This window comes from Halichoerus grypus, chromosome 9 (assembly GCF_964656455.1).
Source record: "Halichoerus grypus chromosome 9, mHalGry1.hap1.1, whole genome shotgun sequence".
In the NCBI taxonomy this organism is placed as follows: Eukaryota; Metazoa; Chordata; class Mammalia; order Carnivora; family Phocidae; genus Halichoerus; species Halichoerus grypus.
Window position 1 is genome coordinate 142,251,212 of NC_135720.1, and position 16,158 is coordinate 142,267,369.

Below are 16,158 nucleotides of genomic sequence, written 5' to 3' on the forward strand. Positions count from 1 at the left end.
GTTGGGTCCCCACTGAAAGACCAATGAGTACTCCTAACAGATCAGTGTAGCTTCAAAATGATGGAGGTGACACATTAGCTTCAGGTGCACACGGAGCCTCCAATGAGGGCAGACGGTGGAGGCTCTAAGACGTACTCCAGAGCTGTCCCACTGTGCAGTAGAACTTTTTCAGGACAGTGTTAGTGTTTAGAAGCTGATGGAACACTTTATGTGGGCTCCATGAAAGGAAGGACCTCGGTTTGGGACTGTAAAACATAAACTCTTAGTCACCAGGGCCAAGATTCTAACTTACCAGGATCTGAGAAGCTCTGGGCAAAAAAGGCAAAATAGGGACATGGAGTTTGAGGGGGGAATAGGGCTAGGATTCCCCGGGTGGGTGGTCAGAGGCAATTTTCTCCTGGCAGGGACTCTATGTTGATTTGGAAGAGATTGGCAGCGGCTGCAGCTAGATGCGTAGACCTCGAAGGTGAGCAAATGAGTTAGGAGAACCACGGAGGGAAAATCACCAACATGTTGCTGAGGCCCCAAAGAGATTTGGACTCAAATTGCTGGATTTAGAGCTCACAGTGCTCACCATAGAGTCCGTTGAGGAGCTTTCTGTTGAAATTGTTATGCATATTCTTGCATGGGGCCCTTACATTTTGAGGAGCTAGAGAAGAAAAGAAGGAGCTTATGACACATGAACTGTTAGGGCCTGAAGACTAAAGAGATGGACTTCAGGAACCCAGGGAGTTAGAGAGAGTGATCCACAAGGACACAAAGGTGATACATAAATCGGTCATTTTTCATAAGCCCGAGAAGAGAGTAAGGAATTACAGGACGCTCTTAACATGAGGAAAGCGTGAGTGTAAAGCTCCAGCCCACACACCAGGATGCAATAGCGATTTGAAATATGGGGCGAGGTCACCAAAACCAAAACAGGTCCCACCGAGATTTGAACTCGGATCGCTGGATTCAAAGTCCAGAGTGCTAACCATTACACCATGGGGCCACCTTGTCAAGGGCTCCTGATGGAGTAGCTATGAATATTCAATGCAGAGTTTGTCACTGTGTTCAGCACGTTGTGGACTATAGTTTTAATTTCTTAAACATTAATAGAAAATCTGCTGTATCTCAGACAGCAAATGTTCCAAAATAAACATGACAATTGGGGCTCACGCACACTACGAACTTCTCAAGGCCAAGTTCGTGTTAGAAACTGATGGAACCTGAACCCAGAACTGAGGTCTGGGGTGTAAAATATTACTTAGGGCGTTCGGACGATATCCTGATTTCCCAACGAAGGAGGAAGGACACAGGAGGACAGACGTAGAATTCCAGAAGAAAACGCAGGCGACGCCGTTCGGCAGGACAGTGTCACCTTGCCAACCCAGATGCACCGTTGAGGTGAGCAAGTGCTCAGGTGTCTCTGGCCAAGTCAGGGTGCGGGAGTGATTTAAGAGAAAAGGGAAGATGCTAAAAGGCTGACAGGTCCCACCGAGATTTGAACTCGGATCGCTGGATTCAAAGTCCAGAGTGCTAACCATTACACCATGGGGCCACGGGCAACCCCTATCCCCGGCAAGCTTTTGGACGCTCTTTGCAGTGAGTCGCACGTGAGTACCTGTCCTGGACAGGTGGAGAAGGTTCACGGTTCCCAAATCCAAGGAGGCAACGAACTTGCTCCGCCGGGGGAAAAGCCCAACAGGGCTCGTCTTTGCTTGGAATTTTCCCCAGGGTCCGCGGAAGGCTTGAGTACCCGCATTCCTGGAAAAATCAAAGCTGCATTTACTAAATTCCTAACCTGGACAGTGAACGTTTGTCTACCTATGGGTTTATAGAGGAAACTGTCAACACTGAAAAATCTCTTAGGGCATGTACGAATACAGAAAATGCAAGAAGAAAAGTTAAATATAACTTGGGAATTTACTAGTAATTTCAAGGATTAAAAACTTTTACGTTTCTAAGTATTTCTACTTTGCTTATCTGCATTCTGTGATGGATCGATTGCAAGTGTGATAAAAGATAAATTTTTATTACATTTACTCTTATTTATGTTGCATATACGGTATTGTGTATTAGTTTTATCCAGCAAAACAACTTTTTAAAATAAGATTCAGCCAACGTCTGAAAACAGTTTTGAAAATTCTCTATCCTATACTTCCTCTCTGCAATTCTGGCTTCCTGAGTGGAATAATAAGAGGGATCCAGAAGGAGGAAAGATTGGACATTTCTCTTTTGAGATATTCATTCCACAACACCAAACGTGCTCACGAATTGGATAGTGATGCCCTGGATATGCCCTAATTCCTGCAAGAACGTCAAGCAGAAGAAGTAAGAGGCAAACCAGTTTTCAGAAGTCAGACCCAAGCTGGATTTCGGATATGGAAATAGCAAATTAAAGAAAGAATTAAACCTGGGCATTTTTTCAGCATCTTCATATAGTGGTCTCAGAAATACCTAGTGTTTTCCCAAAATCATTTTCAAAAATTTTCTTCACCCACTGATAGACTAAAGGACTAGACCTACCTGCTTACATTTCATGGAGAAATACAATAATACCCAGGAAAACGGCGTATTTAGTGCTGTTTTGTGTTTTGCAGTTTCCAAAGTTGGTCCAGCAGGTGTAACACCTGGAAAGAAAAACACCACTTCGTAGTCGGCAGGATTCGAACCTGCGCGGGGAGACCCCAATGGATTTCAAGTCCATCGCCTTAACCACTCGGCCACGACTACACAACTGCTCTTTGGCTCTCTGGATATATTCCCATGAGGAATAATACCTTTCCAGTTTACAAACTGACCTTTCTGCTGGTTTCCGTGACAACTGCTCTGGAGTGCCTGTCATCACACTAAAAAGAACAAGATTTTGAATATCGAGATGCTGGTAACACAAGTTATTACAAATTGTAACACTTGCCTGACGTGTGAGATACCAAAGCACTTGCGAGGGTGGCATTCAGTCCCTAACAGGTGCAGTGGCCCCCAGTCGGAGACTGGATTACAACGGACAAACCAGCCGCAACGGAGATCTGCCTGTTACAGACAGGGAAGCAGGACTTGTAACAAATTACCGTGGGCATTCTTACCATCCAGAACTGGTCCACAGACCCTTTCTGAGAGTGATCAACTTTATTCACTCTCTTTTTCTAAAATCTTAGTTTGAACCAAAAAGAGTCACTGGCGAGATAGCAGAGGATGGTTTCGATCCATCGACCTCTGGGTTATGGGCCCAGCACGCTTCCGCTGCGCCACTCTGCTCATACTGCAAAAAAAAAAAAAAGAGCAAAATTTCAAGACAATAAATTTTGGCGCCTTCTTCTGAATTTTCTGTTTATTTTTGAAATGATCGCTGCCAAGATAGGATAAGGATACCTTGATCTCTGTACATGGCTACACTCCGCCCTCAAATACTAGCGGCTTACAATTCGCCTCCGAAAGATCAACCTGTTGAGGTCGGAGTGTGTTCCAGCTCCGACAGGATGACGTTTCAGGCCATTGGAACACCACATGCATGCCGATTGGTATAATTTATGAGGGTGAAATTGCAAAAGGAGCGTTAACTTTGATCTTTCTCAGCCATACTTGCATACGAGAAACACAGTTAACTTCGAAGTATTTTTACTTTGTAATTTTTCAGTGAAAATATTTGTACCCCTGCTGTGGGGAAAAAAAAAAAAAAACAGCACGTTGCATTGGCCGGGAATCGAACCCGGGCCTCCCGCGTGGCAGGCGAGAATTCTACCACTGAACCACCAATGCCCCATGGGCTAACCATTCTTTATTTGTCCTCATAGCTACAGTTCCATTGTCTCCGCTTCATTAGTAAAACATGAGATAGTATGTTTTTTCTCTAGGATTTCCCTAAATCCAAAGAAAGAAAAAGCTATACCTAAACACTCTGAGAAAACTTGTGACCTAGAAGAAAGGTGAAACTGATACGTGGCCCTTGGAGGCTTTTGAAGGTGAAAAACAAGTATAAATACCCAGCATATAAAAATGTCTTTTTTCATCCCCCCTCAACCCCCTTTAAATCATTAATGAAAACAAATTCTGAAAATCTCTCGTTTTTAGGATGCAAGCCAATTCGGTTAATTACGAGATCACAGCACTCAATCCAAGTTTGAAACAAGTTATCCCATTTTGGAAAAAAGACCTATTGTCATTCCACTGTGAAGACCCAAGTTTGGACAAGGAAGGTACGTCGTCAAAACTGAGACTAGTAAAGGAAATGCTGAAAGTAGGAATTCTCCCGAATCCTACTTCTTACATTCATCCCCATCGCCTGCTGCTTGGGAGGACGACCACCAGCTGCTGGGGTCCTTGTGGCACTTCGGAACCAAAAGCCAAAGGGGACCTGGAAATAAGTAGAAGTTATGGCCCCTGTTTTTAAGGACTTTTCAGAAGTTTTGAGAAACGGCCAACATGGAGAAAAACATTGACAATCAATGAAAATTATCTTCACTGAAGTGAGTCTTGAGTTTGGGTTTCAGGGAGGTAATGGACTCTGAGTGTCTGGATTATATGAAGCACGTGAAAACCTCAATCTTGCTCTAGTCTCTATCTTTTCACCTCTTCTTCAGGATGGAGAACTTATAGTATTTGCTTGGCAGCAGTGATGAGGATGCTTTGAAGGGGAGAAATGGCAGGAATCTACAGTAGCGAATTAAAAGGCTATCAAGGTTGATCTTAAAGGAATAATTTCAGCCATAAAATAGGTTTCTCCACATCCTAGCAACAGAAGAAACACAGAACTGGACAGTGTGAGACATATAAATCAACGTGACCGAGTTACGTGATGCGTTAGTTCTTGTTGATTCATCTATAAATGGAGCCTGGAGTAGTTGCCCTACATTCCTCCAGAGGCTTTAAAGGTAAATTAAAATGATGTCTCTTAAAGCCACTTGAAAAACAGTACAAAACTACCAGTTAAATATTAGCTACTGATTTTTATTTCATGCAACTTTTGAATGAACCACTGAAAGTCAGAAATTTTACCTTATTTCTCCAGTGGAACACACGTAGTTGGTGTTCATGTTAGTGGGACTTTTAGAGCAGACAGCGAGGCTCTAACAGGATGCCTGGCGGCCAGCAACGAGGCGGCGGTGGCCGGCTGTGGGGAAGGTCAGAGGCCTGTCCCGGCAGCGTCCACGAGAGGCCGGATCCCACCAGACAGGCCCAAGATGGCGGCGCCACGACAGGAAAGCCTTGTGAGGAAGAAAAGGCGGGAAACCCTGCTTCCGGCCCCAGGAATGAATAGCCCGCCCCCTAGTTAACAACTGTCAGTAAAAGACAGAAACACACCCCTCCCCAGGGCTGGCAGCTCCAGGGTAATCGCTTGCTCGGGGGAGCTCCATCTCTTTCTCTCCCTCCCCTTTCCTTTCCTCCCCTCTCCCTGCCTCTCATGCTCTCTTATCTCCACAGTGTGCTTTTGCTTTAATAAACTTTCCCACTTGCGTTACTCATCCACTGTGCTATTTGTCGGTCCTTGAATTCATTCTCGTGACAAGACCAAGAACCTTTGGTGAGGCCTGTGGGTCTGGCTGGGGTGAGGCTCCAGGGCCTGGGGTCTGCCCAGCTCACCGCAGCGGAAGATGCACCAAGCAAGAGAGAACATTCCTTTCAGAGGAAAGGTCAGACAAAGGCCCTGTCCTGGGAAGGAGCAACAGGTATTTGAGGAACTGAAAGAAGGCCTGTGTGACAGTTGGCTGTTTCAAGCAGGAGGATATCAGGACAAGATTTGTGTTTAAAAATATGCATAGTAAGGACTCCAGTTTAACTGAACAAGGGGAGATCTGGGAAGAGGAGTTAGGAGGTTCACGTCAACATCCAGGGCAAGAGATATTGATGGAAGAAAAGGGGTCCTTGTAGAGAGCAGGATAGACATTTTAGGAAATAAAACTCAGCAGAACTCACTGCTCAGATCTGGAAGAGAAGATGTGTCCAGGATGGCTCTAGATTCCTGGCTCGGTGGGGGCAGGGTGGGGCGGATGAAGCTGAGAACACTGCACACATTGTTAGAGGCAGACGCGCAAAGGAACAGTCAGGAAAGCAACCAGAAAAGAAAGAGGGAAACCAGAACACTCTGCATTCCCTGATGCCCAAGAAGAGAGTGTTTAAATTAAATCTTTCTTTAAAGAAGTTTGCCAAGCATGCACTGTCCATTTGGCGAATGCTTCCCCCGTTTAGAATTCCAACGGCAAGCTAAGGGCAAAACAGGAATCACAATACGTCCCACAAAACTCTGATAAGAGCGGATATTCTGTTCTTTCTATCAAGTTAAAAATAGGACCACAGGCCCAAAATGGAGTCACTTATGCTAAGCCCAATCACCAAACGGAGACTTAGACTTACCAGTTACAGTTTCAGCATCTCCCAGAAATGGAATCTTCAACCAGTCAGGCAATTAGAAATCACCCGGTCGGCACTAGTTAGGTCATCGGCCTGATAGATGCCTATCATCCTCTAAAGGAAAGTGGCTTTGCCTGAACCAATCTGTGTTTTGCTGGTAGAACTTCCTCGTTCCCAGTCCCTTCTGCCTATTAAAGTCTCATTTTGTACAACTCCCTGGAGCTCCTTTCTATCTACTAGATGGGATACCGCCCAATTCATGAATTGTTCAATAAAGCCAGTAATTCACTCGGGAAATTTTGTTTTTTCACAATCATGACTCCTTGGAAGCCTCTCAAAACCTCTCATTTCTTCTTCACCCTAAAAAGGTACCCAGAGCTGACCCCGACGTGATTTGAACACGCAACCTTCTGATCTGGAGTCAGATGCGCTACCGTTGCGCCACGAGGCCACAGGGAAGGGCTTCTTCTCTTCTAAATTAGGATTAATTAATCCTTTCTTCTCTCCTTCAGGTTCTAAAGATTTATTTCTTTTTATTGATGGATTTGATCGTTTTTCTCCCCTCTATCCATAGCTTCGCCAATGCTTTGTTAAGAAAAGAAAGGAATCAACGAGATTAAATACTGACGCAAAAACCCAAATCCTTCCTGTGGGGGAAAAAAACCTCAATGTTTTCTCATGCTCAATCTTTCCACTGGTGAAAGTTCTCCTGTTTGGAGACCAGTCCTGTATGTATTGGGTTTAGATCCACAATGAAACAGGAATCATAATAGTTATACATTTTGCCCTACTACTTTTCCTACAATTCACTAGACTTCTCCCTCTTCTGAAACAGGCCCCCAGCCCTGCCCGGCCCTGCAGTGCCCATCCTGGCCAGGTCCACCTCCCCACTTTCTCAGCGCCCGCCAGTCCCATCCTCAACCTGCTGAAAAGCTTAGTCTCAAAAGCCTAGTTTAAATGACATCTCTTTGCAACTGATGAATCACTAAACCCTACCTGTGAAACGAATAACACACTATATGTTAATTAATTGAATTTAAATTTAAAAAAATAAAAAATAAAATAAAAATAAATAAATAACGTCTCTTCCTAAAACTCTCACTTGCTCCTCTCAGTCAGAATGGGTGGGCCTTCTGGTCTGTATGGAAGTCCACGAGCAACAACTCAGAGCAGGTGGATAATATTTAGTGAGCTCTTACCATTTTCTGCTAGCCCTGTGCATGATCTTCCTCCAGCCTCGTGAGTCTCAGAAAGTGCTCCCTGGAACCAGAGCATGAGTATCAGCTGGGAACTTGTTAGAAATGCACATCCTTGTCTGCACCCCAGAACCGCTGAGTCAGAAACTCTGGGAGTGGGCCCCAGAGGCCTACGTTTTAACAAGTCCTCCAGGCTATGGTGATTCAGGGGAAAGCGTGAGCATCACTGCTCCAGCCTGGAGATCACATACTTTCCTGTCTCAAGAAAATAAACATCCAGTCTTCCTCCAGGATGGAGGAGGGGCAATGGATGAGTCGGCTAGGGCTGCCACAACTCGGGGCCACAGATTGGGTTCTGGAGGCTAGAAGCGGGAGATCAACCGTGTCAGCGAGGTTTGTAGACGGCTCTCTTCTCCCAGGGTCCACGTGGTGTGTCTTCCTGTGTGTATGTGTGTCCCAATCTCTTTTTATAAGGATACCAGGCATGTTGGGTCAGGGCCCACCCATATGACCTCACCCTACTTTATCTATATCTTTGGAAGCCCTACCTCCAAATACAGTGACATTCTGGGGTACTGGGGGTTAGGGCTTAAGCATGTGAAGGAAGAGGGCAGTGAGACACACAATTTTGCCCCTAACAGGTAATTTCCAGATGAAGCCCCTGAAGACAGTCTCTGACCTTGGCCCTGGGGCATGAGAATGGAGGGTTTATGGGTAAATCTGACCACCTCTTTGCTTTTCCCACAGGACTTGCTTAGGATTCAGCTTTCTCGAATCTGACAAGTCAACTATCACACCTCCATCGGCTTTCCAGATCACAAAATTTTGTTGCTGTTTTTGTCCTATTTGAACTTCTATGTTGGAGTTGTTTTGAGCGGGATTTCTGGAGTGTGCAGAAGTGAATTCTTGACTTTATCCACAATCTCTACCTGCCAAGGGGGTTCCGGGGGACAGGTAGCAATCCGGTGTCCTCTTTGCCTCCCCCACCCCCAGCCCTCAGCTCAAGCGTCCCCTCCTCACTGTGGCCTTTTCTCCCAGATCTCTGTCAGAAGATAAAGCCCTGTCTTACTGGTTATTGTCGCAACATCTTCCTCTCCTGGGTGGTTATCTCCATTGTAACTTTATTGTGTTTTTGGCCGTCAGGTTCAACTTGTTTCTCCAACTAGACTGTAGGATTTCTTTTTTTTCTTCAAGATCGCCTTTAAATTCCAGTTAGTTACCATACAATCTAATATTAGCTTCAGGAGTAGAATTCACTGATTCATCCCTTACATATAACACCCCTGCTCATCACAGCAGGTGCCCTCCTGCATCCCCATCTCCTATTTCCCCCATCCCCCCACCCACCTCCTTCCAGGAACCCTCAGTGTGTTCTCCGTGGTTAAGAGTCTAGACTGGAAGATCTTGGGAAATGCCTTGGTTTACAATAATAAATTCCCTAGGTTGCAGTTACAACGCCAAGATGAATTTCTTTCAACAAATTTGGGACACGCACCTCCTCAGCAGGCAGAAGGACCACGTGGCCTAATGGATAAGGCGTCTGACTTCGGATCAGAAGATTGAGGGTTCGAATCCCTTCGTGGTTGCTGTGGGGTTTCTCTATTGTCCGTTTGAGACCCCGGGTCGGTTCCTGGGGGTCCACCTTTACTACTGCTGTTTTCTCGGTTAAAGTCGGCAAACAGAATCGGCTCCTTTTCACGTTAACCGAATAGCTCCTTCCCCCGGGTCTGTCGCCTCCACACCTTCCTTCCTTTTTGTTCCTTTGTTCCCCTCGCCCCCCCACCCCCACGAGAGCAGCGCAGTCCCTTGTCTGCGGCCGCAGACCAGCCGCCGCCCCTGTGGCCAGTCCCCCGTCCCCCTCAGCGCCCCCCGGCCTACAAAGTCAGGAGCTTCGGGGCGCGGTCCCGGGCCCTGCGGGCTGCCCGACGCCTCCCGGGCTCTCCCCGCCCCTCGGCGCCAACACCCCGCACCTGCCCACCTGCGCACCCGCACTCCGCGACCGCCGCTGGAACCCCAGGAATGCCTGGGGGCGGGGAAAGTCGGAGAAGGGTCGAGCTTCACGACACCCTCTAACAAATGTCGGGGCGTGGGGGAATTCGAAGACTCACCATCTGCGATCCCCAAGAAATCAGACGCTCAGCAGAGAGCATTCACGATCTCAAAACCCTCAGGCCCCTTAGGGGTTTGGGGAAACAGCGTGTGCGAGGTGTTAAAGGACCACCCCAAGATTACTTGCTAATTGCAAAGGGAAAAAGAAAGCCCCGAGGGGACCACTCTACCTTCACGATGGGTGGATATCCTGACAAATGCCTCCTCGTGTGAAGTAAGTACCGTCGCAAGTAAGTACCGTGTCAAGCCCCAATTTTTAACCTGAATCTAATCTCATCAAAATGGACGTAATCGATAATTTCGACTTAACTTCTAGTTTAATGAGGGTCAGGGAATAAATTAAAAGTAGCCTTGAAGAAACAATCCGGATCAAGAGTGTGGGACATTCTACCAGACAATTGGCTTGGATTTTTTTAAAAAGTCAGTGTCAAAACAACACCAGCAACGAGAAGCTGGCATGCTGTTCTGAACTAAAAGGGACTAAGGAAACATTACAAATCAAATGCAATGCATGCATGAACTTTGATTGGATCCTGGTTAGAAACGCCAGCTCCAAAAAATATACTTAGAGAAATTTAAATAACGCTGGCATGATAGATGTTTTTATAAAGAATCACTGGATTTTTTTTCCTTATGACAATGGTGTCATGGTTATATAAGACACGTGCATAGTTGAAACACGTGTACGTGTGTAGGTGGGATGCATCATGATGTCTGCAAAGGAATTTTATATTCCAGAAGAAGAAGGTAGATAAGATTAATATGGCAAAATGTTAGCAGTTGTTGAATCTGGAATGTGGGTATACAGATAATCCCTTACTCTTTCAACTTTTCTATATGTTTGAAAATTTTTATAGTATAAGTTCCAATTAAAAAAAAAAAAAAGGCTTGGCAGAAGCTGTCCTATTTAAACGGAGGCCCTAAAGAAAGGGCACAGAGCTCCAAGGAAATAAGGCAGAGGGTCAGCTTGAAGAAGTGTGTGAGGAAGGGCAGGTCCTTCCTTGGTTCAGGAGTCCCAGGCTCCCTTGACAGATGGCCCAGAAAGGAAGCTGAGAAGGTCAGAGAGATGTCCATGATGAGGGCCTCCTATGCCATTTGTGATCTTCTTTGTAGGCTTCAGAGACTTTAAGGAGGGGAGGGCCACAATCAGATGGGCATTCTCAGTCGCTGCCAACCTAGCCCTACCTACAAAATCTGCCCTAAAATACATCTCTGGTGTCCACTCTCATTGCTGCCCCTCCCTGGATCTCCCCAGAAAAACAATGTTCCAGCAAGGCAGAACTTTCTTCAGTTTCTCTCATATTCTGTGAGGTTTAGGTCTAGAACACCACACCCCTTTCCAACTTGGCTAACTCCTACACATCCTTCAGATTTGAGCTTAAATATGATTCATTCCACATATAGTCACTGAGTACCATTTACCCATTCAGAGGTAATAAAGGTAGAACTGGACACTTTCTTCGTGAAATTTGGAGTCTAATGAGTGACTTTCCAAGCAACCATCCAAGATGTCCACATCTGGGACCGAGCATGACTCCTATAGGCCACTTGGCCCACTAGACCCCTCACTTGTCATACTCACTTGTAAATGTTCACTTCTATAATTGTTTACTCTGGAAATCCCTCAAGGAGTGGCTATATTTTTCTTGCTCTCCATTGAATGAGCAGCACTTAGCAGAGTGCTCGGCACGTCTTTGGGCTCAGAATAAAATTTTTGAAAGAATGAAGCAATGAATGAATCCGTTCAAGGACAAGAGCCTGGGAGCCAAAATACTTCGAAGAAGTTGTTGCAATAACCCTGATGACAAACTGTAAGAAGTTCATCTAAGAAAATGCACCTGTTGTGGCTTGGGAGGAAGAGCCAGATTTGAGAAATAATTAGAAGGTTGAATTGAAGGCCTGGTACCAATGGGCAATGGGGTGAGAGTCAGAGAAAGGAAGAAAGTTAAGTCTTTGGTTTTGGCTCCTGATAAAATTTGGTTTGTTGAAGGAGGTTCAAGTTTGGGGGGAAAGGGTGGAGCATTCATTTTGGGATGTCTTGCTTTTGAGATGCGCATGCACTTGCAAAAAAGAAATTACTAGGACAGCTATATATTATGAAGCTCAGAAGAGAGGTCTGGACTGCAGATAAATTTTCAATCCATCAGCACATGAGCAGTGGTTTATCAGTCACGTCTTATCCTTCTTCTGTTCACAGAATGGAGCTATTGATGAAGGACAGAATCATCTACTTGTGCACTAATACACCCACACATATACATACAGATAAGATTGTGATAATGGTTGTACAGTTTCAGAAATGTGGAGATCCTAGGGATCTGCTCTTGCTTGAAGATGATCTTTGCGAATATCTTTAAACTATCATCCACAGAGTATCAGATGCAGCTGTTCTCTCCCTCATGAGAGAAGGTGCCATGCAATGAAGTGGATTTGACTTTCAGAAATATTTTCTACTTCCCTGTTTCATTCAAAAATATTCTACCAGCTGCTTTAAAATATTTTGAGCTTTACCAAGAAACAGGAGATAAGTTTCCCTGTGGAACATTTTGATGGGTCCCCTTTCTCGAATTGAAAATGATGCTTACAATAGCAGCTGACATTTACTGAGCCCTTATTCCAGGCGCTGTATTAGGTGTCTGGAGACATAGGGTACCTGCGAGGACATCTTTGTCAGATTATTTATTGAGGATAAATTTCCCACTTCTGCAAGAATAGGAGGATTTTTAAAGGATTATTTAAAGGGGATTATTTAAAGAGGATTATTGCAACATATGGCTGATTTGCTTTCTAGAAAAGACCCAAAGAGCATTTTCAACTTACCACGTGCTGGAATGGATGTTGGTTGATTCCTTTCCGGTTTCATTAACGGGGATCCTTTGCTTTGCTCTCTTGTATTACTAAATCCTAAAGTAGCCTAGAATACATGATATATGGTAACATGGAGGAGATCGAAAAAACTTTACAGGAGCTGTAGTCGTGGCCGAGTGGTTAAGGCGATGGACTAGAAATCCATTGGGGTCCCCCCGCGCAGGTTCGAATCCTGCCGACTACGAGAGGTGGCCTTTTTACACATCTGCACCTTCTCCGCTCAGTGTAATTTATCTTCAATTACAGGCTACTTTTAAACATATTAAACATTCCCTCAGACTTTTTCAAGTCACACCAAAATGGAGTTCTTATTGACCACAAAGGAAGCATACTGTGTGAGTAAACTAAAGCAAAGGAACCAATAGAAAACTCTTTTGTTTGAATTCTGAGGTTTTGGGGTTGGAAACCCTGGTAATAGGGAAAAAGGAAGTTGAAAGACAAGATTTCACACATTCATATTTAGAGCAACATAGCAAATCCACTACTTCCTTTTTCTGTAAGTAAATCATGACTGTGCGTGGGCCAGTGGCGCAATGGATAACGCGTCTGACTACGGATCAGAAGATTCCAGGTTCGACTCCTGGCTGGCTCGTTGTTTTGGTTATCCTCTTTGAGGTCCCCAATTCTCATCTTTTTTAGGCCACTGTAATTGTATGTATAAATTTTTTTATTTTTTAATTTCTTTTGTAATATAATTTTACACAAAGTGACAAAAATGTTAATAATATAGTCTCCAGCTATAGTTCACTACTCTTTTCTCACATATGTAAATTTTCTTTAAATCACATCATTAAATTGATTGTTTTCAAAATTGACTAGTCCTCACATTAGATGATAAAAACTTAATAGAAGGAAGACCTTTCAAATGCATCATTTTTTGAAAGTAAAGATTGGGAGTCTCACAAAGAGAGTATTTCTAAGTACCAAGTACCAATTCTTTTCTTTTCTCTCTTTTTTTTTTAAGATTTAATTTTTCAAGACAGTTTTAGGTTCATAGCAAAATGGAGAGGAAGGTACCACGTGCACTGCCTCCCCCAATATCAACATCCCCCACCAGCGCGGCACATTTGCTATAATTGATGAACCTACTTTGACACATTGTAATCACCCAAAGTTTATAGAGTATATTACAGTTCACCCTTGGTGTTATAGTTCCGTGGGTTTGGACAGACGTATAATGACATGTATCCATCGTTACAGTATCACGCAGTGTATTTTCACTGCCCCGCCCCCCCATCCTCTGCACTGTCTGTGCTCTGCCTATTCATCCTCTCTCCACCCACCCGCCTCTGGCAACCACTGATCATCTGGTGTCTCACCATAGTTTTGGCTTTTTCAAAATGTCACGTATTTGGAATCATATAACATGTAGCCTCTCAGCTTGGCTTCTTTTACTTAGTAATATGCATTTAAGGCTTCTCCATGTCATCTAATGGCTTGGTAGCTCATTTCTTTTTAATGCTGAATAATATCTCATTATCTGAGTGGACCCACTGGAGGGCATCTTGGTGGCTTCCAAGTTTTGACAATTACTAATAAGGAGCTATAAACATCTGTGTTCAGGTTTTTGCACAGACACATATTTCAACTCCTTTGGGCAAATAACGAGTAGTGCAGTTGCTGGGTTGTATGGTGAGAGTATGTTTAATTTTGTAAGGAACTGGCAAACTGTCTTCCCCCGCCCGTGGCTGTACCATCTTGCATTCCCACGAGCAGTGAATGAGAGTTCCTGTTGCTGCACATCCTTACCAGCCTTTGATATCAGTGTTCTGGATTTTGGACATTCTACAAGGTGTGTTGTGGTATCTCGTTGTTTTAATTTTCATTTCTCTCATGGCCTATGATGTGGAGCACCTTTTCATATGTTTAAAAAAACATGCCAAAGGGCTTATCAGACACCACCAAAAATCTATAGATGTCATATTGCAAATTTTGTTAGGTTTTTATTTCTATCCTTTTGACATAGACATAATTTAAAGAATCAAACCTTTCACAAGATTTGTAACAAGAATTCATCTCTTCTTTCCTGCTCCCTCTGCTAAGGGGAGGAAAAGGACCAAGCCTAGCAGAGGATGGTTTCGATCCATCGACCTCTGGGTTATGGGCCCAGCACGCTTCCGCTGCGCCACTCTGCTATGGGCAGTCCTACCCTCATAGTTAATATTCAGCTCTTCCCTAGTTTGTCTCCCCCCCCCCTTTCCCCTCAATCTGTAGAGATAAAAAACGGGTTCTCATTTTTTCCTTCAGAGTAGTAATTTGTCTTTTGTAAGGCGGTAGCCCTGAGCCTGAATTAACTCCTAAGAAAGGGGTTAAAAAGAAATGGAAAAAGCTTACTGTGGATTTGCTTCTCCAGTGCTCGGAGTCATGCTCAGATGGGATATCTGTCACTGTGTGCTATGTGAAGGTTACATTATAGCACAATGTCTGCTGATAACCCAAATGGCGTGTCTTAAACTTATTCTAAGTTATGCAAAATGATGGATGCTGATGACGTAAATGTGCTTTCCCTTTCTCCCATGCTGTAATGTGATGGTTCATAATCTGTTGATGGCGGACGGAAGTCTGGAGCCCCAGGTGAGAGTAAGACGCACATTCCTGCACATAATCTTGACATAGAGTTTTAGGGGGTTCAAGGAACTTCTAGCCCAGAAGACTAACTTTCTCTCATTCCCTGTAGTCTCAGTTTGACAAACAAAACTGTGTTCAGTTTTCTGCATCTGGAAAGGAACTGACCTCTTCTGTGATTTGATGTGATAAGGAATCCCAGAGATCCAAGGGTGGGCTTGCTGTGGGACCTCTCTGGCACGGAAAAGCTGACCCATGTGTGGCGTGGGTGAGCTAAGGTCACCTCCTAGAAGCAGACTAGTTGCCTGAGAAGATCTGCTAAGGTTCGGAAGGTTAGAAAGACATGTGGATGAAGAGATGGGTCTGCGAGCACAGAAGTGAGCATGGAGAGAAGGCTGAGAGCGTTGGGAATATTAATGGACGAGTTGGTGAAAAGTGAAATTCAGAACATTTGCAATAAAGGAGTAAAAGTGTTTCTATGAGCCCCCAAAAAACCCAAAGGTACAATACCGACGTTGCATCTTCCTGTGTATGCTGCCTATTATTTACTTTTTAAAGGTATTTTAATGAGGGCAGCCAAGGTGGGAGAAAGCGGGGAAGGCACCTTTCTCTTCCTCCTCCATCTCACTTCCCAGACCAGGACCTTCCACAGACGCTAAAACTACTGACCCCGACGTGATTTGAACACGCAACCTTCTGATCTGGAGTCAGACGCGCTACCGTTGCGCCACGAGGTCCTCGAGGGCACCCCCGATTTCTTTACCTGTCAACCTGATCCATGAAATTAATTTTCTGCACTCGGTGAAGACCACACAGATGAATACCATGTAATGCCTGGCCGCCTGCTGGATCAAAATGCTGTCCATCCGATCACTCCCCAATTCTGCCTCCCAATTGCTTCTATTTACAGTCCTTCCTCTCCTATTTCATTCCTGGTTTTCTCCATATACATAAAAAAAAAAAAATAGATGTTTGGGGGAGTTTTGTTGCTTTTTGTCTTTTTAGAAAAATGGACATTTTGTCTTTTTAGAAATATGGCAATTGAAGGGCGGTCGCTCCGGAGCGGCGTGGAGGTAGGGGAGGGAGCAAA

The 16,158-nt window shown here is 44.5% G+C and overlaps 11 non-coding genes across 11 annotated transcripts; 3 read left to right on the plus strand and 8 right to left on the minus strand.

Annotated features, from left to right (window-relative positions):
- Window positions 1-919: 919 nt before the first annotated feature.
- On the minus strand, window positions 920-991 carry TRNAQ-UUG (transfer RNA glutamine (anticodon UUG)). The gene has a single exon. It is a non-coding gene; the product is annotated as a tRNA-Gln (tRNA).
- Window positions 992-1,468: 477 nt separating this feature from the next.
- On the minus strand, window positions 1,469-1,540 carry TRNAQ-UUG (transfer RNA glutamine (anticodon UUG)). The gene has a single exon. It is a non-coding gene; the product is annotated as a tRNA-Gln (tRNA).
- Window positions 1,541-2,633: 1,093 nt separating this feature from the next.
- TRNAS-UGA (transfer RNA serine (anticodon UGA)) lies at window positions 2,634-2,715 on the minus strand. The gene has a single exon. It is a non-coding gene; the product is annotated as a tRNA-Ser (tRNA).
- A 453-nt stretch (window positions 2,716-3,168) lies between these two features.
- TRNAM-CAU (transfer RNA methionine (anticodon CAU)) lies at window positions 3,169-3,240 on the minus strand. Its single transcript has one exon. It is a non-coding gene; the product is annotated as a tRNA-Met (tRNA).
- Window positions 3,241-3,670: 430 nt separating this feature from the next.
- TRNAG-GCC (transfer RNA glycine (anticodon GCC)) lies at window positions 3,671-3,741 on the minus strand. Its single transcript has one exon. It is a non-coding gene; the product is annotated as a tRNA-Gly (tRNA).
- A 2,968-nt stretch (window positions 3,742-6,709) lies between these two features.
- TRNAW-CCA (transfer RNA tryptophan (anticodon CCA)) lies at window positions 6,710-6,781 on the minus strand. The gene has a single exon. It is a non-coding gene; the product is annotated as a tRNA-Trp (tRNA).
- A 2,258-nt stretch (window positions 6,782-9,039) lies between these two features.
- Window positions 9,040-9,112, plus strand: TRNAR-UCG (transfer RNA arginine (anticodon UCG)). The gene has a single exon. It is a non-coding gene; the product is annotated as a tRNA-Arg (tRNA).
- A 3,493-nt stretch (window positions 9,113-12,605) lies between these two features.
- TRNAS-AGA (transfer RNA serine (anticodon AGA)) lies at window positions 12,606-12,687 on the plus strand. The gene has a single exon. It is a non-coding gene; the product is annotated as a tRNA-Ser (tRNA).
- Window positions 12,688-13,022: 335 nt separating this feature from the next.
- On the plus strand, window positions 13,023-13,095 carry TRNAR-ACG (transfer RNA arginine (anticodon ACG)). Its single transcript has one exon. It is a non-coding gene; the product is annotated as a tRNA-Arg (tRNA).
- A 1,471-nt stretch (window positions 13,096-14,566) lies between these two features.
- Window positions 14,567-14,638, minus strand: TRNAM-CAU (transfer RNA methionine (anticodon CAU)). Its single transcript has one exon. It is a non-coding gene; the product is annotated as a tRNA-Met (tRNA).
- Window positions 14,639-15,733: 1,095 nt separating this feature from the next.
- On the minus strand, window positions 15,734-15,805 carry TRNAW-CCA (transfer RNA tryptophan (anticodon CCA)). The gene has a single exon. It is a non-coding gene; the product is annotated as a tRNA-Trp (tRNA).
- Window positions 15,806-16,158: the final 353 nt, after the last annotated feature.